This window comes from Oreochromis aureus, linkage group 2, assembly GCF_013358895.1.
Source record: "Oreochromis aureus strain Israel breed Guangdong linkage group 2, ZZ_aureus, whole genome shotgun sequence".
NCBI classification, from domain to species: Eukaryota; Metazoa; Chordata; class Actinopteri; order Cichliformes; family Cichlidae; genus Oreochromis; species Oreochromis aureus.
In genome coordinates, this window is record NC_052943.1 from 9,537,514 (window position 1) to 9,565,372 (window position 27,859).

General features: G+C 40.4%; 1 long non-coding RNA gene and 2 pseudogenes across 1 annotated transcript; all 3 read right to left on the reverse strand.

Annotated features, from left to right (window-relative positions):
- Positions 1-1,803: 1,803 nt before the first annotated feature.
- LOC120441729 lies at positions 1,804-4,482 on the reverse strand (annotated as a pseudogene).
- Positions 4,483-5,536: 1,054 nt separating this feature from the next.
- LOC120441733 lies at positions 5,537-11,636 on the reverse strand. The gene is made up of 4 exons (XR_005614233.1): positions 11,541-11,636; positions 11,385-11,463; positions 11,158-11,221; positions 5,537-5,724 (listed from the first exon to the last, which is right to left on the reverse strand). It is a non-coding gene; the product is annotated as an uncharacterized LOC120441733 (long non-coding RNA).
- A 1-nt stretch (position 11,637) lies between these two features.
- Positions 11,638-27,207, reverse strand: LOC120443661 (annotated as a pseudogene).
- Positions 27,208-27,859: the final 652 nt, after the last annotated feature.

Below are 27,859 nucleotides of genomic sequence, written 5' to 3' on the forward strand. Positions count from 1 at the left end.
ATGTTGCTGTTGAGGGTTGCTGCTGATAGTGCTGGAGGGCAGCGCTGTGTTGATCTGAGACTGTAGACATTAAAAAGTCCATAGGAGAGATGGTAGCTGATTAAATAAGTGTCATGAGATAATAACAAAATGCAAAGATTGGTGACAGCGCTTGGAACCATAAGGCAACAAAAACTGAGAAATAAACTAGACTCTGCCTGTGAATCACTCTTTGCCTCTCTTCCTCCTTCCATCCCCTCATCTCATCTATCACTCTCCACTTGCTGTCCATCTGAGAACAAGGCACAACTTGCTATTGCAATAAACTATTCTTTAATTATCTACACTTAACAACTCTTACACTTAATCTAAAATAAAATGATGACAGAAAAATGTTATAGAAGCAAAACATTTCAGTTGTGCTTATTATTATTTTTATACTGGAATACCTCTCCAACAACTGGTACATGTGTTAATGTTACCTGTGCTCTTTGTAATCCAGCTGCTGAGGGATCCACTGCCTTTAGTAGCCTCACACAGCTCCTACTGTTTCCTCCTCATGTCCTTACCAGCCATGTCTGGACAATGTTATATTATGAGTAATAATTTAAAAATCCATATACATAAAACACACACATGCATGCACACACAGTGACATTTTAGACCTTCTTCAGAATACTGTATGTACTGTGGGCACAAGTTTCCATCATGGTGCTGATCCAGAATCCTTCCCTTATTATTTATTACTAGAGCTACAATAATAAAGCAATGAGGGGAAAAAAGTAATAAATTTGAAATAATGTATTTATGATGATTCCCATTGTTTCACTATCCACTCTGTGCAGGCAGAAAGCTTATTACATTTTTAAACTGTAGAGATACAATACTTTTGCTGCTGTAAAATCAGCATTTTGTCTTATTTAAAATATAAATCTAATATAATCTGTTTCTTAATGTATGTTCTTTAAAATACAGTGTGTTTTTAAATATTATAATTATAATAATCCATTATTATGTGGACATGCACATTAGATCGTTTTAAGTGAAATATAAGCCCTCCAGAAAGGCAGGAAAAGCCCTGTAACTTACTTTAAAACTAAATATGTTCCCTAAAACGGTGGACAGAGCTACAGACCCATGACAGCCTTACCCAGTGAGCCAGCAGCTATGACCAGCACTACTTGTGCAGTAAAGGACAGGTAATGTTTGTCGCGCTGTTGCACACACAGCACGCGCATTTGTTTCAGTTCGTCAGTTGCCACAAGACAGCTTACCAACGTGTACGTAATAAGCTAATACTCCTGTGTGCTTTAGACTACAGTGTGCGCTGTACACCTGCTTACTGGTTTTGTCGCATCAGTCTGTGTGTCTGAGGTAATTTGTGTTTCTCCTACAGCTCCGGACCGCAAAAAATGCACGTTCTTTGTGAGCTCGTTCCCGGCTCGTAACCAGTGCGTTCTGCCATCAAGGGCGATCATTGGTTAATGGTGATCATGTGACTGATGCAAGCCAGATCCTTTTATTTAGCAAAACTGTGATTGATAGTTAAATATTATTGTTGAGGGGCACAGACAGGACTCCGCACGCACACACACATTAAAAAAAAAATAATTAAAATTTTTTTAAAAAATTGCCTCAACAAAAGGGCACTTTGGGCACCCATCAGGAAAGGGGCGGTGCTCAAGCCCCTTCCGCCCCCTCTGCACGTGCCTGGTATTTGCAGATTACAGCTCCACCACAAATCAAACTTCCATATTACAGCGAGACTGCTCAGCAAGGAAAAATAGTCAATCTCAGTAAGACTGAATGAAGACAGACTAAAAATTAATTGCAGGCCCACTTTAGTGTTTAAGTAGTACAAGAAACAAACAAACAAGAAAACATCCACAAATATTTCTGAAAATGTTTTTTTTTTTTAAATTTCAAATATTGTATAGCAAGAAAAAACTGCAAATGTCAACACATTTTTTTCTCACTCTTAACTAACTGAAGCCTGTCATTGACTACCAAAAAAAACAAATTGGTACTCTCTTTATGGCCAGACACATGCCAGCACTTTTAATTTTGCTTCTATTTAACAAAATAAAAATGCAGACATAAGTGTACACATTAGTTTTTGACTGCTAGTGAAAATTGTTTTCTTTACAAATAACTCTCTCGCTGAGCTAACACAGCCAATCCCTCGGACACGTCCTGGTGGCTTTTCCTTGTCTGTATTTTACAGTTACACATACTCAGGAGATCCAGTGAGATTAATTCTAGGTAATAATTATACTGTAGTTCACCCTGCAGCAATATCACTTTCAGCTACCTGGTACACCAGGTACAATAAAATGTCATGGTCTGCAGTGGGTGGCTGGAATTTCCATAAGGCTCCTGAACTTACCTGGGATCCGCCCTTGGGCAGGGCCAACTCCTCCAGCTCCTGCACACCTGGAGCCTATTGCAGGCAATCAAGCCAGAGGGATTTAAGCCACACGTTGATGTTCATTCACTGCCAGTTCGTCATCAACTCATGTTGGTAACAGGCCTGATGCGTCAAGTTCTCACTGTGATTTATCTTACTAACAATACTTTCTTGTGCTGCAGTTGCTGTTTTCACCCTGCCTCATGCTCCACCTCTGGACTCAGGATACCAAGCAAACATTTTGAAAATCACTCTGTGCCTCACCTGCCTGCCCTCCTGCCATCACACTGAAGACCCCGGATCTCAGGTCAGCCTTGTCACACCACTCAGCCCCCCCGGATTCTCATCACCCCCCTCTCAACACTCTATGTCCCCAACTGCAATGTGACTGTTCCCTGCTCAGCTCCACTCTGCATCTCAGGCCCCGTTCCCTCGCCCTAGCCACGCCACGCCACGTCAAACTCCACGTCTTATTGTTTTTTGTCCTTGCTACGTTTCTTGCACTCCAGCCTAATAAATTGTTACATCATCTGCTGTCTCAGCTCTGGGTTTCTGCACCTGAGTCCTGTTCTGTATAGACCACTTGGTCACCTGACAATAAAATATGCTATTTTATAACTAAATCACAGATTTGTACTCTTATGTGGCCTTCCCAAGTTTTACAGCTTCATTAGCAACATCTCACTATCATGACAATCCTTTAACCACTAAACGACAATGAAGAGTGATGAGGAATTGTTTACGTGTTTTATGAAAGTACCTACAATACTAAATTATACTACAAATAAACTGCACAAATTTTAAAATGTATTAAAAAAAAATCCAATTTAAATTTTCAAAATTAAAAGTATTCATTCAAGTGAAAAATTCCCCGCCAGTGTTATTCTGCATTATCATGGGCTCAGCTGAAATACTTACTATGTTTTTGTAAATCCAGCTCATTAAATGTGGGCCTCACAGACAGCAACTAAAAACATATTATTTTATAGAATATGAAGAACAGGCAACAATTTTCCAATCTTCTACAGTGCCCACTCCCAACGTCAGCGCCATGGTGGGGACTTTTGAGAGGTCGCCATCAAAGAATCGGGCATTGGCCATAATGGTGTCCTTCGCCAGCGTCTTCACCCTGGTCCTGGATACCAGACTTGAACCAGGCTCATTAAATGCAATGTGGCCATCAGGTCCAATACCTGACACAGAACAAGAAGAGGGGGTTTAATTGCTTTGCAATCATTTATTACAGGGCAGAAGAAAATAAATGTGTGGCTGACTGGCTGCAGTATTTTCACTCTTATCTGTGTGCCCTCCTGACCTCCAACAAACAGCTGAATCCCCCCAGCAGCTGTTATCTTCTTCTCAAAGGCATCACACTCTGCCTGCAGGTCGGCAGCGTTGCCATCGAGGATGTGCGTGTTCTCTGCTTTTATATCTATGTGCTTGAAGAAGTTATTCCACATGAAGGAGTGGTAGCTCTCAGGATGATCTCTGGGAAGTCCTATAAAAGGAGTTTATGACAGGTTCTTATGCAAGACCAGAGCTTGGAAGCGTCCCTCACTCTGTATGCTTAATGGCACAATAGAGAACAATCAGGACCTACCTACATATTCATCCATGTTGAAAGTCTTCACGTACTGGAATGATAGAGCTCCATTTTGTAGTATTCAATCAGCTTCTTATAACAACCTAAAGGGGTGCCTCCTGAAGACGGGCAGAGAAAGCAACAAAGGAGTGAGAGGAGGAAACGTAGGCTGCACATTAAAATCATGCAAATCTAAATACATGTGCTAAATGCTACATCACAGGGTTGCACGTTGCTCTTACCTGTAGGGAGTCCCAGAGTGAAGTATTTGTTGGGGCCAGGGCTGAACTGCAAAATCTTGTTTCTAATGTACTTTGCTGCCCATTCGCTCGCCTGGTCGTAGTCATTCAGGATGATGAGCTTCATGGTCCTGCAGAAGCCAAAATAGTGAGAAATGAACACGTTGCTTGTCTAAACAACTTCAGAGTCTAAGAAGATCGGCTCAAAACACTCCTTATCAGACTTTAGACTCATCAATAAAAATCAGTCACAAACAGAGCAGTTGGAGCTCCGAGGTTTCCAGTGTCGGGGAAATCTCCCAAATAGAAGGCTGCCAAAGTAAAACAGAGACACAGTGAGACAATATAATCAATCACATGTACATGGGTGAACGTCTCAGAAGAGAGTCACACAGTGTACTTCTTTATTCGTGCATTTATAGTCACTGGTGACAACAGTGAATACGTCTATTCATAGGCAGAGGAATGTTAGTGCGTGGGGAGTGAAGATAAGAGTGGTTGAGGTGTATGTGTGTGTGTTAGAGATTCAGAAGGACGCAGCCCTTCTTCTTGTTAGAGAGCGCAGATAAAAGTATCCAGCTCTCCTCTTCCTGCTTGTTCAGCTATTATCGCTGTGAGAAAGAATTTATAAAACAGTCTTGTAGTGGACAACAGTCTAAGTCATCAAAAGGTCAACATACAGTATTCTATCATATGCAAACTTATATCATTAAAAGCTTATACTGACTACTAAGTACAATTTTCCATTGACATTCCCTCCTGTTGTCAGTATAACTTTCAAGTGAGATATCAGTATGTAACATCTTGTTGTACAGTTTCTACACCATCATTAATCACACAAAGTCTTCATGCTCCAACAGGTCGGGGTCATCATCATCATCATCATTTGTCACGGCTATGTATGCAGCAACAGTGGAAACAATTATACAGTTAATCATGAGTTTTAGACATGGCAGGATACATGTTACAAAAACACAAAATAAAAGTGAAAATACAAAAGGGATAAATAGAATAAATAAGAATAAGAATACAAAGGAATTGCAAGTATTTCAAGTATTTCAAGTATTTCAAGTATTGAAGTCTACTGCACCGTTGGTTTTAACAAAAAGTATTGCACAGTGAAAAGGGAGTAGTAGTCTTTTAGCAGTCACTTGTATTATTTACATAATCCTGATTTTGGGCCTGCTGGATCTGTCTCAAGGCGTTCAGGGCATCAGTCATGTTTGATGAGTGTACATTGTCTGATGTGTGTATGTGTCATTTCTCACTCAATCAACAAGTGCACGTCTGTTCAGGTGTGTGTTTCTCTTCATTTTGAGTCAGTGTGTGTAGATGTGTATGTTTGTGTATGTTGGCGTGTTTATCACTTTCCTGTTCTGGTGTTTTGGGTAAACCACGGCCTGAAGCGTGCCCTGGGGTCCTGTGGCTGCACTGCAGAGACATCTCTTCGTCGTCGAGTCCTCGTGGCGTTTCCCGTAGTTATTCTGAAGGTGTGGTCAGAGATGAAGATTGGGGCGCTGGTGTGAAAAACGGAGGAGTAAGATCAAAATGTTGATCTCTTTAATTTTTGAAACATTTTTTGAGCTTTTGAATCCATTCCAGGCCTTTTATTTGTCCTTAAATATCCTTAAAGACCGTTGAAACGAGCTACATTTAGATTCAGCATGTGCTGTGCTCTCTGCAGCTTTACAAGTATAAGTGGGTGTAGATGTTGGATATGAACTGACTTTTATACAGACACACTGTTGGGTATTTCCATTTTTTCAGTAAACTGGGTATAGAAACACACTCAGAGTGTGTGCTGGTCATGTGTCCTGTGTGGTATGGCTGCATCCATGGGCTCAGAATAAGATAGGAGATAGGCATGAACTCGTCCATCACCAGGCAGGATGACAATAGAGAAGCTCAATAACATAGGAGGGCAAAAAAGACAGAGAGGTTTATAAAAGCTGGTCAAGATTAATAGGAATGCTACATGAAGCAAACAGTCTGCATCTTTGTCCTTATCTTCTTGTTTCTCTGTAGGGTGACCAGTACAGACACCTGTTTTCTGTACAGACATCTGTTCTTTATTACTATTATTGTCCTTATTATTTAAATATTATTGATTTGTTTACTCTTATTGTTGCCTGCTGCTAAACTAAACAAATTTCCCCCTGTGGGACAATAAAGAATTTGAATTGAATTGAATTGAATTTGGTCTATATATTTGTGAGGAGCTGGGCTTCTGTGCTTAGGCTCCTAGAAGAAGTGGTAGAAAATACATTCATGGTTTATTGTTTTGTTTTTATTTTAGAATTTAACTTTCATTGACATGGTTGATATGAACTGTAGAACACTCTTCATTGCCCACTTCACATTGCATCACACTCTTCTTCTACAGAGTATAATGTGCAAAGTTGATAATGGACAATACGAGGTGCCACATTAAACAGCATTTAAAGTATGGTTGATTATTTTAGAATGTGATTAATGGTTTAACACAGACGAATCTTTAGTCAGCAGACTAACAGCTCACAGCTCCTCTCAGTGACCACTGACCTACTGTAACCAGAAGAGGGCAGCAGTGCCAAGGAAGAAGAGATGAAATGATGGCGATGATGGAGGAACAAGTTGTTTTGCGAAGAGAATATTTTAATTTCTAAATGAGACAGAGTCATTTATTGTGACACCAATGTGGAGGAATTAAACACACAGGTGTCTTTCGACTCCTCTGTAGCTTTCTTCTTGTTTTTAGTTTTAATTATTTTTTTTACAATTTCTCTTTTTGTTTTCTTCTTTTTGTTTAAGGTCATTTTTTTAGGAAATAATTGAAATGTTATTTGTTTTTATTATTATTATTTGTGAAGAGCAATGATGCTAAAGTTGTACTAGTGTAACAATTTGATATGATATGAAACTATATTTATCCTCCTAGGACCTGGCGTCCACATATGTGGACATCACATTTTGGGTTGTCTAGACCAAAATACTAAATTTTGCTCTACAAGGGCCTGATAGCCACTTACGAGGACTTTATACTGCCACTGTTCTATCGAAATTTATAACAAATGTCCTCTTATGTGGATCTCATTTGTCTCAAAACAAAAATCAGATTAACAAAATCAGGTTATTCTTTGTTTTTGCACTCATCAGGTCCCAATCAGCCCAAATAGCAAAGAAAAGTTAAAATGCATGCCATGAAAGAGTTCAGGTCTTGGGAGGTTAAATATGCTGTCACATTAATGTTGGGAGCTGTGATGCAGGGTCCCATATTGCATGCAGGTCTGGCACGGATCTGGTGTCAAGCCGGCACTGCTGGCTAGTGGTGGGTAGATGAGGCCTCGTGAAGCGTTTCAGCACATTCCCCAAACTGTATCGATACTGTGTCGACACAGTGTTGCTGTTTTGCTCCATACTGACACCTGCTGGACATTAAGTATCATTGCAGGCAACTTACTTGAGACTCACAACAGACACTGATTCAAATAATATACTTGTATACACTGTAAGATATTGTATTTTCTATGGAATCATTTTATATGTTTTACATTTCAAATATTGTAGACATCTTTAAAATATATTGTGAATGACATTAAGTGAAAATTAAAATGAAAGTATTGTGAATATAATATTACCCAATTAAATGTAATTGACTCAGAGTTTATTATAAATTTTTATTCAGAAAAATAAGTTTATCCAATGTTTTGCATTCAGTCTATTGCGTTTTTTTTTTTTTTTTTTTTTTTTTGACACCATTTCCCCAGCTTTGGAAAACTCACAGGCACAGATAATTCATTATGGCAGTCCTGGCGTTCCATACAGATGAAGCTGGGTACACAAAAACCGTAAAGCCAGGTGGAAAAGGTTCAGATAATAAGTCTTCCTTTCCCCCAGTACGTTAAAGGATCCTCTGATCTTGGAATTTTCTCTCCGACACTCTCCATAATACTAAGGGGTTGACAGTCCTTTATAATAAAATTCAGGACTGCCTGGTCCAGAACAGTCTTCCTAGATGCTTGATTTCAAAATAATAAAACACATATTAATAAAAAAAATAAAATAAAAAGATGATAAAGCTGTTCAGTGTCAATATAGCCCGACCTGTGTTCATTCTCGGTGTGTTTGTCGCCTCATTTTCATGTTTGGCTCTGTAATGCCTGAGGAGGTGCTTTTGTTTGTGTAAGAAATGCAGAACAGACGAGACATTTAACCTGCATCAAATGAAATAAATAATTTACACTGCAAGTCACATTGCTGTTTTTCCTATTCTGATAGATTACACTGAAACAAAGACAGACAAATTATTTGCAGTTAAGATCAAACTGATCCCACACAGCAGAAACATGTCTTTTTCTTTCGGGCTCCGTTTTGTTATGGAGAGATGTGTATTTTTATTTTATCTTTGCGAGAGTAATTTTAGTTTTTTTGGTGGCGACTCGTTACGTTGACAGATGCGGTACCTTTTAAACAGTTTGGCGCGTTGGCAATGAGCGATACAGCAGCTGTGTCGATCACGTGACTTTTTCTTAAAGCGACGCACGCACCGATACAGGCTTCGCTCTGTGAGCTTGATACATGCGCCGGTACGTCAGTGCTGCTGGACCCATCACTACTGCTGGCTGACTTCTGGCATGATAAGTGGTATGTCATCCAGATATGGGCCAGGCCTGGCATAGATGGCACTGTGTATGTGATGGCATGCCATATCTGGCTCATAGAAATCAGGCCTGGCCCAGATCTGGCATCAAGCTGTCACTTCTGACTGACTGGTGTCATGGCCGGGTGTATGTCAACCAGATGTGGGCCAGGTCTGGCAATGAGGCACTATTTATGTTCCTATTTTCTTATTTTAGTTAGAAGACCCAAATGCCATGTTGCAATACTATACTGCTATGGTAGCCAACGTTTTAAATGCAGATTTGACAGGTTTGTGAGTGTACACTTTATCCAAAACCTAGTGAGGGTTTACGCACATCTACCAAAGACTGGCTGTAGCTCAGGAGGTACAGCAGGTCACCTACTAATTGGAAGGCTAGTGGTTCGATCCCTGGCTCCTCCAGTTTGCATGTCAAGAGTACGAATGTAGTTAGGAAGCACGTCTTGTCATTTCGTCATGTTCCTTTTGCACTATTATGTTCCGGCACATGTTGTTATTACATGGCTTGATTAAGGTACACATTAGGCTGACATCTGGAGCCAGAGCTGAAGCTGGACCAGCACAGGACCACCAGTGTGTCTGCAGCTGGCCCATGTGTGGGCCACCAAAGGGCCATCATTCTTTGCGGTATGTGGGCCATGTGTAGGCACATTGTGTGGGCCAGATCCGGCAATACCAGTTTTGCTATGTGGGGTGCTGGTATCTTATTTCTGAATAAAAATGTTCCAAAGTGTCACACCTTATTTACCATCCTGCAAACACAGAAACATCCCTCACTCACTTTAGTTAGGATGGATTTTCTCTCGTTTCTCCACACAGTTCTGTACATTTAATTAACATGGACATTCATGTACGCATACCTGATATCTATGTCTGAAATGTTATCTCCTATCTAACTTATTATAATAACATGTAAATTTATATGACAATGGCAATATGGTCTCGAACCTAGAATGTTTATTCCAAACATCTCCAACATGAAACAATGGCTGATCTTTCTATGAAAGATTTTGGTCTTCCAAAGTGAGATTTATTAATTACTCAGGTAATAGTAGAGTCTGTACAGCACCTTTTAACACTTGATTACAGTGAGTACAGTTGTGACCAAAGTACTGGTGGTGGCACCACTGTTAAAACAATTTTTAACATTTATTTGCTAAAAACAAACAAACAAAGGTTTTGAAACTTTTGAATTTCCCATGTTTGTTCTTTGCAACATTATAAGTTGCCCTAACTTAGTTATCTTAAATGAGCTTTACTTAGTTTTTTTGGGCAACAAGTTTGAATAATTTATTTAAAGTTCTGGGAACTAATTTACTAGGTGTAAAAAACAAAAAAACAAAAAACAAAAGAAAAACAACTGCAAAACAAACTTTGTGTCACTGACAACTTTTGTCCACAGCTGTACAGATTTGTTGGAAACAGCTGTTCAATCCATCGTAGGCTGTGTATAAATGAGCTTATCAGTAAGGTGAAACTTAAGTCACATGGTTTCTGGGAAATCATGTGGTGTAGCCATTCTACTTTGACTTTTGTATTTTTTATTACTCATTTGAAACTCATGTACACTCCTTATACATCTTATATGACATCTCAGTTATTGGGAGCAGATGGGAGGAGTTTGGGAGGAGCAGAGCAACAAAACTTCTTTGTTGCAAAGTCTGTGTGTTTGTAGTGATGTGGAAGGAGTGTTCTCACACCGGCCTGATTGAAGTGCCCAAGAGAAGCACTGATTAAACAGTACAGCGTGGATACGGCTTTACTCCAGTCTTAACCCTAAAGATAGAAACTGAGTTTTCAATTCCAGAAAAATAAGCAACTTTCACTCTAAAGCCTTTACTGTTTGTGTCGCAGCTAAAACCACTTCAAGAATAATACTGGAACAAATTTAGGTTACACTGGATTTTTGACTGCAGACAATCTATATGTGATAGTATTTCATGTTGAAATAAGTTCAGGCTTTGAAATACTGCTATTAAATAGATTAAATGGTGCTATAAGCAATAATTTTTAAATGTAAACAGAATATGGATAAAAATTTTGGTTCATAATTTTTATCGACACATCTTTACCACCAAACTCATAACTGGGTCAGCTGGGAGGAGTTTGTGAGGGGCAGACCTTTCATCAAATACTGATATCTGATCAGTATTTAATGATACTGATCTCTATATAAAGACCAGTGTCTTGTAGGATTCATAAGAAGGCAAGTGGAACTACGAAAAACGGAGGCGAGTTTATTATTTGGTAACATTTCTGTTGTGTGTGCGTGCGTGCGTGCGTGTGCGTGCATGTGTGTGCGTGTGTGTACCTGTGTTTTGCCATCCCTAGTTTATCTTCCAAAACTGTAAGAAGATGCATCAGAGCCAGCAAACCTGCAGCAAAGATAATTAATCATCTATATCATGTGATCTTCAGTCAGTTCTTCTTCCTGACATCATCACCTTGTGTCTGTTTAAGGTGCTGGAAAAGAAATGGGAAAAAGAACCTTGCTGTTCTTTGTCATAACATCCCTCTCTGAGTCGATCTGATACTCACCTCCTCTCACCCTCACCGCCACCACTGTGTGACCGGAGCTCCCGCTCAGGCAGCAGCTCTGATGCCTCCAGGCGTTCTGCTGCAAAAGATGAGGTGTAATGATTTTAAACTGTCATGTGTGCTCCAGACAGACAGCGACATGTTGCTTTTACCCACTGGATTCTGGATTCGGGCTGAAGGCAGAAGCTGGGATCAGGGAGACAGAGGGTGAGACTCTGGCTGAAACACTTCGCTTCTGTTGCTCGATTATTTCCAGCAGTCGACCTCGGGCTGCAGCGCCTGCCTGTTCAGCTCCAGGAGGCGTTGCTCCACACTGTTTGCACTGAAAGTGTTGAGTGATGTTGCAAAAAAAAAAAAACCAACAAAAACAAGACACACACTGTATTTGAATCATTACTATATCTGAATGAGGAGGCCACCTAAAGGCTCAGCGCAGTTCATTCCTCGACACACCTGTCGCATCACGCTATGAAGGGAGGATAAGAGCAGCCACTACTCCACTTCTAAAAGGTGAGCTGCTCTCAGAGAGCTTCAAACAACCCCTTAAATCTCACCTGTTGAGTCAGCTGTTGTTCTTCAGGAGTCCACACATGCTGGCTACGCCTCTCTTTACAGCTGGACCCAGACATCCTGCTCTCTGCAGCGCTCTGAGGTGTTACTCTCCCGGTGCTGCTGCAGCTCAACCCTCTTCTCTCATTGCCACTGTCGAGCGATTCTCTGACCCCTGACCCGAGGCCCTTTGCCTGGCTGAGTTGAGCCCTGATAAGATCGGTCTCTCTGCTCAGCTGAGCAATCTCAGCTAGCACTGTGCCCGGAGACCTCTGTGAGCGAAGAGGGTCAGGGGTCAGCGATAGCGAGGAAGCAGAGGAAGCTGAACTAGGGGCAGACTGCTGAGACTAGAGTCTGAGCTGTGAGCGCGGAGGTCCCCATAGGAGTGCAGGAGATCAACAGCAGGAAGCTGCTGGTGCGGTGGCGCAGGATAAGTTGCTGTGGAAGAACGAGAAACAAAAGTTAGCCGCCTCAAGGTGAATCATTTCTGGGGTGAATATTTGAAATCAGATAATAATTTTGGAAGTGAGAAAGTTACCAGGAACATGCTGAAAGTGGTCCCGCTGTTGAGGTGGTGAGAGGAGGACAGCAGAGGAAACAGGTACTCGCTCAGCACCCGTCGCAGACTGACAGCCTGTATAATATAATATAAACCATGTTCACCATTTACCAAATTCCTCTGGACAGAATATACACAGACAGACTGCACAAACCTGCAACTTTAACCTCAGAGTGTGGGGTTTGGCCACTGTGTTCACTCAGCAGTCCGAGCCCTCCCATCGCCAACACCACTGTGTCCAACTTCCGCTCCAGCTCTGCCGTCCGCTGCTGTAACCCTGCCTGAGAGGCACATCGTCACCAACTCATGAGTTATCAGCATAGCTGGACTAACAATAACTTAAGCCCAGTCCCACCTGCAGGGCTGTAGCCTCCTCTCTCAGAGTCATGGTTTCAGCAGTGAGAGCATCAATGAGCCTCTGCTGCTCTTTCAGCTCCTCCTCCAGTTTTCTCTTCTCCTGTGCCTCCTTCTGAGCTTCATCTTCCCTCTAACACATTACAGGCAGACAGTGATTTAAACACATATAGCAGACTGCAAATATTTGCAACAAAGTAAACCTGCGCTAAAATTTAAAAACTGATTCTATTTATTTACAAATGTGAAGACCCCCTGAAAAAGATAAGAACTGTGCTTCAGCATATTTACATGAGACTTTCAGCATTAGTGATGCTAAATCAGTAATAGTAACAAACATTTTACAGATCAAGCATTTCTAAAATGTGCTTTTGCTGCTATCTAAAGATTTGAAACTTGGAATTCATGTCTCCTTGCATCCCCATCAATGACATGACTTTTTAAATAAAACCAACATTTAATAAGAAATGAGTGTATCCTATATCCTATAAGATAAGATAAGATAACCTTATCTTATAGGATATAAGCTAAAAGATGCAGTGACAATGATAACACGCTCTTATTTTTTGTTTATGTGAGTAAAGCCTGCATGGATTATCTTTAGTTTGAATAATAATTTCCAAAAGCTTGTGTGACAAAACCTTTTTGATATCCGGCAGTACCTTTTTAAGGATGTGCACCAAACGTCCCAGTGTAGAGACCAAGGCCACAGAAAATCCAGTGAGACTTTGTGTCCTGTGCTTTTTGGGACTCTGTGCAGATGTTGCTGCTGTATCAGGGCTCAGTGCAACCAAATCCAGCTCCACCTGACCCCACATTGCCTGCAGCAGGCCCAGACTGGACTGATCCCCGCTGAGAGAGGCAACAGGGGAGCCGTCCAGCTCTGAACCCTGGGAACCACACTTCCTGACTCTGCTGGTGTGATTACCGATCCAGTCTGTTCAGCATATAAAAGAAGAACAACACTGATTTTCTGACATGATCTCATCTTCAAACAGAGTATTTCATTTTGGAGAAAATCCATCCCTTGCAGATATTACCTGACGTGCTCTGAGGCGGATCAGGATTAAGAACCTGAGAAACCAGGACTGATGTTTCCTCTCTGAACAGCCACGGTGGCATTGAGAGCTGAAATGACATTAGATAAGTGTTTATGTTCACCTCTAATGCCAGATATATAATAAACGATTTCAAACAAAGTTCATATCAGCTGTGTTTTTAAGCCGCTTTCTTCTGCAAACCACTTTGCAACCAACCTTCTTTTTCAATTTGCCAATTACTTCTATGTGGACGCTGAGTTCGGAATTAAAGTGCTGGGAATCCTTGATTTGAACATTTTAAGGTTCAGGTATTTAATTTGTAACGGTAGTTAGATTTGTTCTCATGAATTGAAGAAACAACAGAAAACAAAAAAGTACAGCAAAAAATACTGACAACAAAACTTAACATTAATTTTGGCCATCATATTATCCACAAATGTGACTTTTTAAATCTTGTCGTTTTACAGTTTGGGACCAGAAACCTTTGTCCGGGAGGAAGAAAACGATTTTTAATGTGTGAAGGATCATCAAGAAAAATTAAACCAGCTGACCGCTGTAACTGTCTGGTGTACAGAAAATTTCAGCTGTGGTTCTCCAATCAGCCTTTTAGACCATTTAACGATCTGAGATAGTTTCTGCTCTTTTCAGATAACTATCCAAATCACAACACCAAGGAAAAGGACAAAACAGATTCATTAAAAGCACGGTGAAATAAAACCATCATGGTTTCATCAACGTGGAAACAAAAAAGCCTTCTTAAACACAGGAGCCCCTTTCTGCACACAGCTTCAGTGTTTGCTTTGAAATTCAGCTTTGAATCAAAAGGGAGATATTTATAACACTGAACACTTGCCACATTTTGACTGCACACTGCTAAGTTAGAGGCAGGGTAATGATGCTGTAAAGCATGGCCCGCTTTACCTAAATAAATAAAGAGGGCCACAATTAGTAACTGACACATAGTGTTGTATTAAATGAAACTCAGTAAGAAATTGTCTGGAAATTGCCTCCCCCTGCAGGCCATAACAAAAACTGCACTATCATGGGACCACCTTCTTGCTCCTTTCTTAACCTCAGGCTATCCATGTTTGCACATGGAAGTGTAGGATATCCCAGAACACAGCTGTACCTACAAATATTAATGAGTTTAGATGGATTAATACTTTTCTTGGACCAAAGGTCTCCTGCCTATATGATAAACTGGTAATGGTCAATCTCCAAAAGTTAATTCTGTTCATCTGGACGTAGCGTTTTCAGTGGGAGAAACGTTTCGTCACTCATCCAAGTGACTTCTTCAGTCTCAGCTGACTGCAGGTTTCCCCAAAAGATGGTAATGGTCAGGCTTTGCTTTCCCCTCCAGCACTCAGGAGAAGATACAGGAGTGTAACAGTATGATAATTTGGCTCAGTGATAAAACACCCAGGACTTAATTACCTGCAGCGCAAACACAGCACAGGTTGAGAATAAATGAACGATGTGACATATTTTCAGTGCCTACCAAACAAACCTGAGCACTGCACTGCGATGAGGTGTGCAAGCCAGCAGGTGCAGGTGGAGTGGCTAATTTCGGAACAAACATTGATGGAGCTTCTCCTTCGCACTTCACACAGACACATTTACTCTGCTGGAGAATATTCAGGCAGAGCGGGATGTGCTGCCACGTTTTAAAACATAATTTGCTCGACCAGAGTTCTGCTGAGCAAACACGCAGCTCATTTAAACACACCTGAATTATCCTGATGTTTCAGCCCTCTGCTGGGGTCCAATTAAAGGTAATAAATTAGAAAACGTTCTCTTCAGTGTCCGCTGTTCTCACTTTATGGCTATTAAACATCACAAATAGTTTAATTATATTTGTTTCCTAAATGCCTACTCACTTTCTACAGAATTTATTATCACCACACTGTGAGACCTGGATTTAATAAATATGGAAGGACACCAGGTTTTATGCATGTAGTGTACCAAATGCCTACTACCTGAAATCTAAATCTTTGGCTGTGTCTGTCCATCCAGTGTTCTCCTTGCTTCAGTCAGAAGTTAGAGCACACATCGCCGGCTCCTGCTGTCCAAATTTGTTTGGTTGTGTGCCGGTTTTTCACAGAGGGGCCAGCGTCAGTGCATCACTACATGCTGCATTTCGGTTTGCTGGTTAGTAGCAGCAGCAGCTACGCCAGATGATCAAGCTAAATTTCTGACACTGTCACAGTTTTATTCCACACCACACACTGTGATGCAGGACCAGGACTGAATTATAGGAACTGAGGTGAGATGACAAAGCTTTGAGAGCAGCTCCATGAAAATATAAAAATATCAGTGTTATCCTTCAGCCTCTTAGTAGCTGCACATATAGAAAAAAATTCAAAATCCTGCATCACCTCAGTCTCAAGTGACAAGACTTGGCATCAGACCTTGAGGTCAAGGTCACGAAGATGCAAACTTTTTCGAGACTTGTACTAGATGTATCTATGGTATCAATTTGAAAATACAACATTGCTTCGTTTTCAAGTTATTGTATTTGCAAACCTGGGCGTCCATGGCACGCAGGCAGGTGGCAAGGTCAAGGTGGGATCCTTGACCTTTAAACAGGAAACAAACAGAAGATAACTGACTGAAGATGAGCTCGAGCATGATCACAGACAGTGAAGCACAGAAGACAGAAGCACATGAAGGGATATAAATCTGTCTAATTAAGAAGCAGAAACCACTGTGAGTCTATTTCAACCTCGTTAGTTTAATATTAAAGCGACAGCAGGTGCAAAATTACAAAACTCTGAAGCAGGGAATGGCTTGGCAGACCGTTGTTCTCTCCTGATCCCTCCTGACGGATTTTTGTCTACCTCTGATTTTCTTTGTGTCCATCCCACCAATTCCGGTGGTCTCGGGCAAATGCCAGTTCAATAAAGTGAGAAATTTCAGAGATGAATTCTTCTGCGTCTCTTTCCGTTATACGTGTGATGTCTTATCCTTCATATTTTGTTCTGACATGTGTTTGTAAGCCACCATGGCATTTTCTGGCCACACACTGAGTTTGTTTCCTCAATTTGGCTCTTATCAAATTTACAAGGGGATAAAACTAAACTGAGACTAAAGTTAAACTGAAATAACAATGCTTCTCTTTACTCTGTGTTGCCTCTGAAGTATAAAACCCAGTGGGAAACATAATCAGGTTCATCTGCAACAATCCAGCATCACTCAGCGTGAAACTAAAGGTGACTGTCTTAAAAACAAGAACCAGATTTTTTTTGCTTTCCAGGAGTTCTGTTATCCTCGCTTATTGTGGATGCAAAGACCTGATACAGCCGTTTGTAAGACAACACATTTATGGTTATTCCTGACATACAAAGTGTGCAACAGGCACATTACATAGTTATTTATGATGTGCAGTAATGAGGAAAAGGACAGAATTTCTTCTGAATTTCCACTTTCATTGATTTCCACCCGTGATATTTCATTTCCCAACATTTTCACGTGGAACAGTTTAACAGACCCATAATACTATCATATAAACTGCAATATTGAATAAAACAAGGAGTCAAACGGAAAAACAAACAAACCAAAAATGGTTTTAAATCCTGATTTGTATCAGCTACCTGTTAACCTATATTAGTTCCTTTCAGATTAATGAAAGTTTCCTTTAGTTGTTGTTCTAACTCTCTGATCAATACAATCGATAGAACTCCACACTGTAAAATCTAATTAGTTCCCAGAACTCAAATTATGGAAACTTGTTGCCTCAAAAAAATCGAGTAAAGCTTAGCTAAAAATGACTAAGTTAGGACAACTTATTTACTTTGAGTACTCTGTACAAGCTCATTTGTTCCCAGAACTCAAAAAAAATTGGATCAAGTTTACGTAAGATGACCAAGTTAGGGCAACTTACTCATTTTGAGTACACTGTACAGCCTTGTTAGTTCCCAGAACTCAAAAAAATTATGGAAACTCGTTGCCTCAAAAAAACTAAGTAAAGCTTACTTAAGATGACTGTTATGACAACTTATACATTGCAAGTCTGCAGTATTAACAATAACTTGATATTTCTGACTGTACAATACTAATTGTTTACCTACTGACAAACATGTTAAGTTCAACTAAATGAAAAAACAATTTGTGGTAACCTGAATATGATTAAAAATAATTAACAACAATTTTTGTAATGATGTTAAAATGAGCCCAACTTTTATTTTCAAACACAACAAAGTACAACAGCCAACATACTGGACACTGTTCTGCTGAACAACAAACAATTATACTGCCATCACTGTTATAATCTTACAATGAAACAAAGTCTCAGATGTAATTATTCTGAAAATAAGTTTAGGTCTACCACAGTTTGTTTTGTACTTACATTACTTATATAATCAAAATAAAATATTTATTGTTCTGTCACAAGTGCAGTCTCCAATTTAAACAACACATTTGTTTTCCATTCCAACACATGAGCTGGAATGTTGTATTATTTTAAGAATGGCTGGTTTCCAGTCCAGGCATTACTGCCTGAATGACTGTCATGGATCGAGGTGATCCAAATGTAGGTGCAGAAGAAAGTCTTTAACTTCCCTTAAGTACAGTGGCAGTGGATGTGGGTTGGAGATGCAATGAGCTTGAACCTGCAGGCGACCATCTTCACTGACGGAGGACTCATCTCTCCTGTTGTCCTGCAAGCAAACAATCATATTTTTGGAACATGAACTTAATTGCTTTCTTAAAACATTTTTTCTGCATTTGGTATAGAACAGACTCCAATTTAGACAATCTCAGGCTCCCTCCCACCGGCGAGGTTACATTCAATGTCCCAAATTGTCAGTCTGGATAGCCGTGACCACCACCCAACACACAATAATGTCATCATGAAAGCATCATGACTAAAGGGCTATGCAAACATGGCCAATAACTTTCATTCTAATGATGTGCAAAAGGATTTTGGGCACAAAACAGATTTTGCTGTTAGAAAACTTGCAGACTTCACTATATACAGTGTAGACCCTCTAAACTAAGTTTGGGGATGTGATCTTTCAAGAAATGCAGACCAAACTGTTGTTGTTTGTTTACTTACACAGCATGTCTTGTAGAATTAACTGTGGTCACCAGCAACAGCATAGTGCAGTCATATCTCAAGTCTAATAACAGAAGACAGGAAAAATCAGTAAAGAAACAACTTCCCAAACCAAAGCACAAATAAAACAATAAGTAAAACAGGCTGATCTAAAGTATGATTAAAGTTCAGCCTGATTAATATAAATGTCACTGACAGTTGCTAATATATTGGAAAACCAAAACACTTACCACTGAGTTGATGTCTTTCTGTCCAACAGCAGGAGTGCTGGTCCCGAGCCTCAAAGACAGTAAGAAGCCAGCAGAGGGAGAAAAAACAGAACATTTTTCAGAAACTGATTTGATCCTTAATGGCTGTGCAATCATTGTAACATAGAGTTTGCTTATGTTGTTAAATAAAGGCTAGATTTGACATTAACAGATGCCACAGATGTTCTAAAGCTGCCACAAAGCATGAAAGAAAATAGACGTCTCCGAAAACGTCGGAGCATTTTTTGCAAATATGTGATGTCTTGATAAATCGAGCAGATATTTGAGCATTACATAGCTGCATTGTCGCCTGAAAATATCTTAAAAGTATATTTTGTGACCCAGAAAAAGTAATACCGGTAAGTTTTTCAGCGGCGCCCTCCGCCATTGCCGCTTACAAATGCACGCACAGGCTCCGACAACCGCGGCGACAAATGCGATCCTCCTTTTCCCCAGACTACCCTTTCTGGGTCACAAAATAACCTTTAAGATATTTTCAGGCGACAATGTAGCTATGTAATGCTCAAATATCTACTTAATTTATCAAAATATCACATATTTGCAAAAGTGCTTCCACATTTTCGGAGAGCTCTGTTATCCACCCCCACATCCCACACCTACCTACCCCACCCCTAACGGCTGCACCTCCCGAAGAATTTTGTCTGGGCTCTTATCTCACTTATTTATTTCAAACAATCAACAGAAAATTTCACCACATAGTTTTATGTAAGGTTTTTAAGGCTGTGGTGTTAATTTTAAGTATGAGCCCAGCGGCAGCAGCAATGCTAGGCTAACACTAACTAGCTAGCAAGATTTTAAACCTGGTGCTAAACTAAGAGAAGCCACAAAATCACTTTGAATAAGAGTAAACATTTACTCACCAAGTCAGTGTATCAGGTAAAATCCATAGCAATGACAACAATAATATCTTGAGCTGACGCTTCTCCAGGTTTGCTCAACATATTCCATAAAAAATGCACCGTGAACATGCGGACTGATCCGAGAGGGAGGAGGACGGTAGTGACGCGGCATTTTCAAAACACATCTTTCATCCTTCCGCACTGAGAAGCAAAACTTCCAGCTTACTTAGTTTTTCCAAGTTCTATCGATTTAATTTAACCTGATTCAGTCCACCCAATGCTTTTACTCACTGTATGCGCAAACTGTCTAGTTATGATACCCAGTAACACTTCAACGAGTTACCAATACAACTCAGACACAATGAATTTGTCTTGAAAGGTGCTATATAAATAAAACTGTACTTTTATTTACTTTCTTTACTCACTTTTTATGTTATTGCAATAATACTTTTTACACTTTTTTTTTTTTTTTTTTTAACACAAAAGAATTATCCTCATTCAAAAGTCATGCAAGAACCTCACTGGCTTAGGAATGTTGATGTTATTTAAAAATTCATACAAAAACATGACCTCATTCAAAATGTCATGTGACAACCTCATTGGCTTATGGAATTCTGATGTCACGGGCTTCTAAAGCTTTGATCCTTTGAAGCTTTGATCCTCATGAATCCTTAAATAGGGGTGAGGATGTACAACTTTTAGTCCGTTATTTGCAGCACTTATGTTAGCAGCGCTCAAACGTTCACCAGTAAAGCATTTCGAAACATTTGGATCCCTTTCGTAGTCACGGTATACAGACTCCAACATGTCTCAGAAAAAGCAAGAAAGACAAGAAGCTGACCCCAGCTCTATTCCATGGTATGAGTCCCTAGACCCTTATATGAGCTCTCTTCCTTGGGATGAACAGGTAGAATTAGAGGAAAAGCGATTGGAAGAAATGGAGAATGAAAATCTTATGAACAGAGAAAAGATTAAGATCCTGACAGAAGAAAATGAGAGAAAGAGCGCTGAATTAGAAAAATTATCCTACCAGCTTCAGGAAAGGAAAAGTATTATTGAGGAGAAACAATGGGCTCTCCAAGATAAGAAGAATCACAAGCTCCAAGAAAAGCTTGATGGAGCTCTGGAAAAAATTCAAGATCTGCTCCAAAAGGAGAAAAAAGAGAGCATTAAAGGGGATAAAATGCTCAAGAAGAATCAGGAGCTCCAAGAAAAGCTTGATGGAGCTCTGGAAAAAATTCAAGATCTGCTCCAAAAGGAGAAAAAAGAGAGCATAAAACAGGAAAACATGGTCAAGAAGAATCAGGAGCTCCAAGAGAAGCTTGACGAAGCTCTGGAAAAACTGGAAGAAATCCACCAAGAAGAGAAGCAACAGTCCACACAGCAGAGAGACCTGCAGAGCAAACTCCAAGCCATGGAGGAAAAATACAAAGCGCTGCAGGTGAAACGTGATAAAACTCTGCACAAAAGTCAACAGTTGCTTCAAGACAAGAAGCAAATGGAAATGAAACAGAAAGAAATGGACTCCAAGCTTGACGAGATGGAGGAAAAACACAGATTGCTCCAAATCAAGCTTGAGAAAACAGTGCACAAAAACAAAGAGTTCATTCAAGAGAGAGAGCAACAAGAAATGCTCGAGAAAGAAACAGACTCCAAGCTTGAAGTCTTGGAGGAAAAACTGAAAATGCTGCAAATAACTCATGAGGAAACACTGCTCAAAAATAAAGAGATGCTTCATGAGAAAGACCAACAGAAAATACAAAAGGAAGAAATGGATTGCAAGCTGAGGAACATCGAGAAACAAAATGAAGGCTTGCAAGTAATGCTTGATGAAGCTCTGGAGAGAAATAAAGAGTTTCTTCACAAGAAAGACCAACAGAAAATACAAAAGGAAGAAATGGACTGCAAGCTGAGGTACATCAAGAAACAGAATGAAGGCTTGCAAGTAATGCTTAATGAAGCTCTGGAGAGAAATAAAGAGTTTCTTCACAAGATAGACCAACAGAAAATACAAAAGGAAGAAATGGATTGCAAGCTGAGGAACATCGAGAAGCAAAATGAAGGCTTGCAAGTAATGCTTGAAGAAGCTCTGGAGAGAAATAAGGAGATCCTCCAAGACAAGAAACAAGAGCCCGTAGAGCAGAGAGACCTGCAGAGCAAACTCCAAGCCATGGAGGAAAAATACAAAAGCTCTGCAGGTGAAGCATGACAAAACTCATGCGCAAAAGTCAACAGTTGCTTCAAGACAAGAAGCAAATGGAGATGAAACAGAAAGAAATGGACTCCAAGCTTGACGAGATGGAGGAAAACACAGATTGCTTCAAGTCAGGCTTGATAAAAAGTGCACAGAAATAAAGAGTTCGTTCAAGAGAGAGAGCAACAAGGAATGCTCGAGAAAGAAACGGACCGCAAGTTTGAAGTCTTGGAGGAAAAATGCAAAATGCTCCAAATAACTCTTGAGGAAACACTGCTCAAAAATAAAGAGTTGCTTCACGAGAAAGACCAACAGAAAATACAAAAGGAAGAAATGGATTGCAAGCTGAGGAACATCGAGAAGCAAAATGAAGGCTTGCAAGTAATGCTTGAAGAAGCTCTGGAGAGAAATAAGGAGATCCTCCAAGACAAGAAACAAGAGCCCGTAGAGCAGAGAGACCTGCAGAGCAAACTCCAAGCCATGGAGGAAAAATACAAAGCTCTGCAGGTGAAGCATGACAAAACTCTGCTAAAAGTCAACAGTTGCTTCAAGACAAGAAGCAAATGGAGATGAAACAGAAAGAAATGGACTCCAAGCTTGACGAGATGGAGGAAAAACACAGATTGCTTCAAGTCAGGCTTGATAAAAAGTGCACAGAAATAAAGAGTTCGTTCAAGAGAGAGAGCAACAAGGAATGCTCGAGAAAGAAACGGACCGCAAGTTTGAAGTCTTGGAGGAAAAATGCAAAATGCTCCAAATAACTCTTGAGGAAACACTGCTCAAAAATAAAGAGTTGCTTCACGAGAAAGACCAACAGAAAATACAAAAGGAAAGAAATGGATTGCAAGCTGAGGAACATCGAGAAGCAAAATGAAGGCTTGCAAGTAATGCTTGAAGAAGCTCTGGAGAGAAATAAGGAGATCCTCCAAGACAAGAAACAAGAGCCCGTGAGAGAGAGACCTGCAGAGCAAACTCCAAGCCATGGAGGAAAAATACAAAGCTCTGCAGGTGAAGCATGACAAAACTCTGCGCAAAAGTCAACAGTTGCTTCAAGACAAGAAGCAAATGGAGATGAAACAGAAAGAAATGGACTCCAAGCTTGACGAGATGGAGGAAAAACACAGACTGCTTCAAGTCAGGCTTGATAAAAAGTGCACAGAAATAAAGAGTTCGTTCAAGAGAGAGAGCAACAAGGAATGCTCGAGAAAGAAACGGACCGCAAGTTTGAAGTCTTGGAGGAAAATGCAAAATGCTCCAAATAACTCTTGAGGAAACACTGCTCAAAAAAAGAAAGAGTTGCTTCACGAGAAAGACCAACAGAAAATACAAAAGGAAGAAATGGATTGCAAGCTGAGGAACATCGAGAAACAAAATGAAGGCTTGCAAGTAATACTCGATGAAGCTCTGGAGAAAAATAAAGAGATCCTCCAAGACAAGAAACAAGAGCCCGTAGAGCAGAGAGACCTGCAGAGCAAACTCCAAGCCATGGAGGAAAAATACAAAGCTCTGCAGGTGAAGCATGACAAAACTCTGCACAAAGTCAACAGTTGCTTCAAGACAAGAAGCAAATGGAAATGAAACAGAAGGAAATGGACTCCAAGCTTGACGAGATGGAGGAAAAACACAGATTGCTCCAAATCAGGCTTGATAAAAAGTGCACGGAAATAAAGAGGTGCTTCAAGAAAAGACCAACAGAAAATACAACAGGAAGAAGAAAAACTTAATCTCCAGAAGAAAAATCAAGCACTCCAAGAATTGTATAACGAAACGAAGTACAAAACAACTGTACTGGAAGGAGAAAAGAAACAACTGGAAAAACAATGCTCAGCGATGCAGAGTAGCATCAATGAGATGCTGAGAAAAAAATAGCGAACTTGAGGAACTTTCTAAGATCTTGAAGTACAAAACACTGAAATCCAGGTGCAAAAGCAAGAACAACAGAAAACACATAAAGACCTGCAGTGTAGACTTCAAGAAATCCAGAAGAGAAACCAGCAGCTGGAAGACATGCACACAGATGTGCACAAGGCAAAGGGAATAGAGGAGGCAACAGTTAAAGAACTGAAAGACAAGCTTAAAGAAAAACAAGAACAATTAGAAGACATGGTGAAAAGATGCAGCAAACTTGAGAAAGAAAACACAGAAACAATGGATGAGCTGAAAACCCTCATCATTGAGAAGAAAGTGCTCGTGGAAGAGTATCTGAAAAAGAAGAAAAACGCTTCCACTGGTTCTGGAGGAGGAACACTGCTGCTTCTCACCTGATGTAACCTCGTCTTCCTCCACCTCTATTCCATCTTCATTTCCCCCTCCCTTCCCCTCCCTCCTTTTCACCCTCACCCCCGACCAGTCCCGGCAGTTGACTGCCCCTCCTGAGCCTGGTTCTGCCATAGGTTTCTCCTTCACTTTAAAAGGAGTTTTCCTATCCACTGTCGCCTGGTGCTTGCTCAGAGGGATTGTTGGGGTTTTCTCCTCTCTCTCTTTCATTCTTTCTATCCCCCTTTTCCCCTTCCCCTTCCCCTCCCTCCTTTTCTTTTTTCACCGTCACCCCCGACCAGTCCCGGCAGTTGACTGCCCCTCCTGAGCCTGGTTCTGCCATAGGTTTCTCCTTCACTTTAAAAGGAGTTTTTCCTATCCACTGTCGCCTGGTGCTTGCTCAGAGGGATTGTTGGGGTTTTCTCTCTCTCTCTTTCATTCTTTCTATCCCCCTTTTCCCCTTCTACCTTTTCCTTTACCCAATAAACACAATTGGTCACATTTTACATATGTTTGAAAAATGTCTTCATTCAACAATAATTCATCTTAGGTATAAAAACAAGAAATAGGTAATAGGTGCATGTGTGTTTGTGTGTGTGCATAATATACATACTTGTTTCCCAGAAAGAATTAATACTAGATGGATAGAGACAGGTTTTAAAGACTAGAAATGAAAACATGTGAGTCCTGTCTTTAAATAAAAATATATAATTCCCTATATTCCTATCTATTCCAAACAACGGTAGTAAGTAACAAAGTTTCAAATTTGTCTTTCACTTTGACTTTCACTAATGAAGAAATGTATTTCTATGATCTTACTCCATGGCCAGGTTCATACATGTGAAAGTCTCCATCCTGTGTCCTTCACTTATCTTTATCCAAGGTGTGAACTGTTCACAAATGTAGGACTCTTAATTTACTAACCATGAACAAGAGGTCAGAGGTCAAATGTGGCACGATACCTTAAATCTTTCTATGATACTTTCTGTATGTGGACCGGAAATGGGCAACACCGCATAGTCTGATTTCTTTTTTCAAGTAAGGAGTAAAGGATTACTATTGCAAAAAAGGTAATTAGATTACTGTTACTTTCCCGTAAGCAGGCTACATTACTGCGTTACTAATCCTCGTCATTTTCTTCGTGAGAGTGTCTCATGACAATGACGTACGAGCATGCGACGTCCGTGGCAGCAACAGACGTGTGTAGATCAACAAAGGATAATATGGAGTGCAGGAGAGAGTACGACCATGCAGGGTTTAAAGCTTACTTTGAGTTTGATTCCGTAAAAAGAGACAAAAACATTGAAAACATACAGTAGTGAAGTTCTTAGCTCCCTGTTTTAGTTTTGTTGTCGTCCTCCCCGGTGTTCCCCTGACTCTCTTGGTATTTGATGCATGAATGCTTCCTCGGCTCAGCTCCCGTCCCCACACCCTGCCGACACTTTTTTAAATACTTCCATCACACCAACAGGCACTTTAGAATCACCAATTGACAAGCATGTCTGTGGACAGGCTCAAACCGGAGAGGTGATCAATGGACCACAGCGCTGCACACCCCTGGCAACTTTGGGGGTAAAGCCACTGGTTTGTGGTGGTTGCCAGGTGAAATCAGGGTCTGCTGCACCAAAAACATAATTGTGATTGCTTTGGTTGCAGTCAGATTGCCATAGTCATCTGCAGTTTGCATGTTGGATGCCAATTACTCACAAAGCGGTGGGAAAAGTTGGGTTTGGTTTAGTTTCGCTCGCCTGCTCGCTGTCCTGGTCGCTGGCTGACAGCTGCAGCGTGGTCAACTTCTGAAAATTACATTTTCTTATGTTGCAAGTCTCAAATCTTGATTGCCTGGATCCATTTAGTGTTTTATCATATGTGCTTTAAGCAGTAAATCTCAGGTAAAATGAACTGTTCTATCTGCCGGAAGGACACAAACACAGACCCAAGATAAACAAAGACTGGATACAGTCTTTATATTATCTGCATGTCGTTTGAAATCTACAAGACATGCTGACTCCATGTCTGTGTAGGTTCCTAGTCAATCAGGTCATGGTTGTCTTAAGAGAGGCAGCTGGACTCCTTTAAAACATTTCACTTCTCATCCAAGAGGTTTGTACAGCTTGAAAAACAAAAAGGTGGAGAGTCCCAGCTATTTAAACCCTAGTGAAGGTTGTTCTCTATGGAGGTGGTAGCTGACCTACCTACTATTAATCATGAGCTAAGGTTTGAAAACCACGTGTCATTACCAACAGGGGTTCCAGTAAAACCACTGGCATCATGGGAGAGTGTCTGCGTCTAAATTTCACTCTTTCATGGATGCCAGCATATGCTTGTCAAATAAAGCCTGATTTTAGTTTAGTTTTCCTTCTATAAATAGAGATATTTCTAAACTGGAAATGTTCAAACTGGCGCAGAAAAACAATTCAAAGGGTATCCGGTCGTTAAGTGATGAGGTGACGAATCCTACTTCCGGGCCTAAAGTAGTCTGCGTGTAATATGGCTTTTGTGTTGTTTACATGTTTAATGTTTTGTATTTTCTTCTATTTAATCTCAAAAGCTCCTAAAACAGTCAGTGATCACTGTTGACCTCCCTCGGCTTTTATTACCGCTAATCATTTATTTAAGCTCAGTTTTTAAACCTTACGATATAACTACAGCACAGCCCATGCAGCAGTATATGAATGACTAACCGCGTATTGTGGATGGATTATCTCAGTTGTTCTCCTGGCTGAAGTTTGGTCCGTTTATAGCATCCTGCCATGCGATTACATTTGTTCCTGACCACTGAGAACCCTCATGTTAACTTGTATCGAGTGGAAAAAAAAGTTAGCTTGTTTATATTATGCTAACATAGCTGTGTTGCTAGCGGTCACGTAGCACATCATTATATACCAGCTAGCCAAACTTCAGTAACCCTACAAACGTCACTGCTGTTTAGTTTTCTGTCTTCATTTATGTTGGAAGTGATAGCAGAGCTGTACGTTTTAATTTGTTTCCGAAACCCCGCAGTCAGGACATGCTATACTGTATTTAGATGGAAGCTAGCGAGCTAACTTGCTGCTAACTTCTAACTCCGTTAAATCCCATAAATTCCGTTTTCATGGATGCCTGGATGTTAAACTCAATTGTTACACCTGGTAGAGCAGAACGCTGATCATTTTATTAAAGATGAAAGACTTTAGACAGTTTTTCAACTCTCAGTAATGCAATAGTGATTGTTGGATATATGCACCTGCAGCGGAGTTTAGGCCCAGACACGGCTAGTGACGTCAGACTTAACGACCGGATTAAGTGTCTGATGGTTCAAATTACCTTGAAGGATGATCATTGCAGTATAGTGCAAAATGAAACACTGCATGTACATATTA